Source organism: Octodon degus, unplaced genomic scaffold (assembly GCF_000260255.1).
Source record: "Octodon degus isolate 3935 unplaced genomic scaffold, OctDeg1.0 scaffold00012, whole genome shotgun sequence".
NCBI classification, from domain to species: domain Eukaryota; kingdom Metazoa; phylum Chordata; class Mammalia; order Rodentia; family Octodontidae; genus Octodon; species Octodon degus.
In genome coordinates, this window is record NW_004524588.1 from 9233316 (window position 1) to 9234736 (window position 1421).

Genomic DNA, 1421 nt, shown 5'->3' on the forward strand with positions numbered 1-1421 from the left:
GGAAGGAAGGAAGGAAGGAAGGAAGGAAGGAAGGAAGGAAGGAAGGAAGGAAAAGAATGCTTCCTCAGAGGAAATTCACTTGTAACCCTTCCTGTGCCTCAACAGCTATTCCCACTCCTCAATCCTAGTCCTCAGTAAATTTTCCTACTCTTAACCTCCACTGTTCCTTAGAATTCATTCTTCAATCCAGTGTACATGAATTTAGGGTATATGATATCTAGTAGGCTGGGAGTTATATTTTTCCCTATATCAATGTTAACCAAAGTGACTTTTTTCATGTTGTATAATGAAATATATCAACACTTAGAACATTACATAACTTAATAAATGTGAATTTTCCAAATAGTGCATGATAATCCCAAATCATACATGAGCCAAAGGTCCATTCCAAGATGAAGCAATAAATTTTAATGTAATATTATGCTAACAATGCACTAATAGGTTTGGCTAGTCAAACTGACTATCTTTTCAGAAATTATCACCAGCTGAGTTTTGGTGTAGTATCAAGTAACAACATTCCCATATACTATGAAAAGCTAATAAAATATTTATCTCTTTCTAAATGTATGCCTGGATGAGGCTGGATTTAAAAAGTACTGTACTTGGCAACAGCAAATTCAGGAACACACTTGAAAACATCCATCTGTGATGCTGACAAACTACACAACATGCAAAAAATACTATTTTTCTCATTTCTATTGTTTTGGGAAAATATAGGACTTTTTCCATTCAAAAGTTCTGTTTATTTTGCCATGCAGTAAAGATCATTGTTTCAAATAAACTCATGAATGCAAATTTTAAATTTCTCTCAATTTAGTTTTCTACCACAGTAAATCTTAGTAGGATAACCAATCCACAGAGTCTTCCTCAGTCTTTATCTCTAACAGTATAAAATCTTCATGAATTGCAAATATCTTGAGGCCTGCTGCAAAGACTGAGCTCATACCTTAAAGCAAAACGAACCTAATAATCTCCTTGTAGAAAAGTCTGTTACACAGCTACCTCTGCTAAATTGTCAGTGTGATTGTAGGTCTTAGGCAGTGACAGCCAAGACAGTAAGAATCCTGAAAAATAATAAATGAGTATGATACCGGAAATGGGGCTGGGAGAAAAAGGAAAAATTGAAATGTCTTATGTACAGGTTCCCTACAGTGAATGTAATCATTATGTCCTATAAACAGGTACGAAGGAATGATTTTTAAAAACCAGAAATAGATCCACAAAAATAAAACAAATACAAAAAAGAAATTATTGTGTTTTCATAGCCTTAACCTCTTTCCCAAGTCTTAGAAGTTAGTGAAAAAGGAAGCTATGAACAATCAACTTATTATTACTAGTGATGTGGTTATGTAAAATGCGTCAATATTAAGTGTTAACGGAAGAGATTAGAGAAAATGATTTTGATAGGCATGACGCCCATC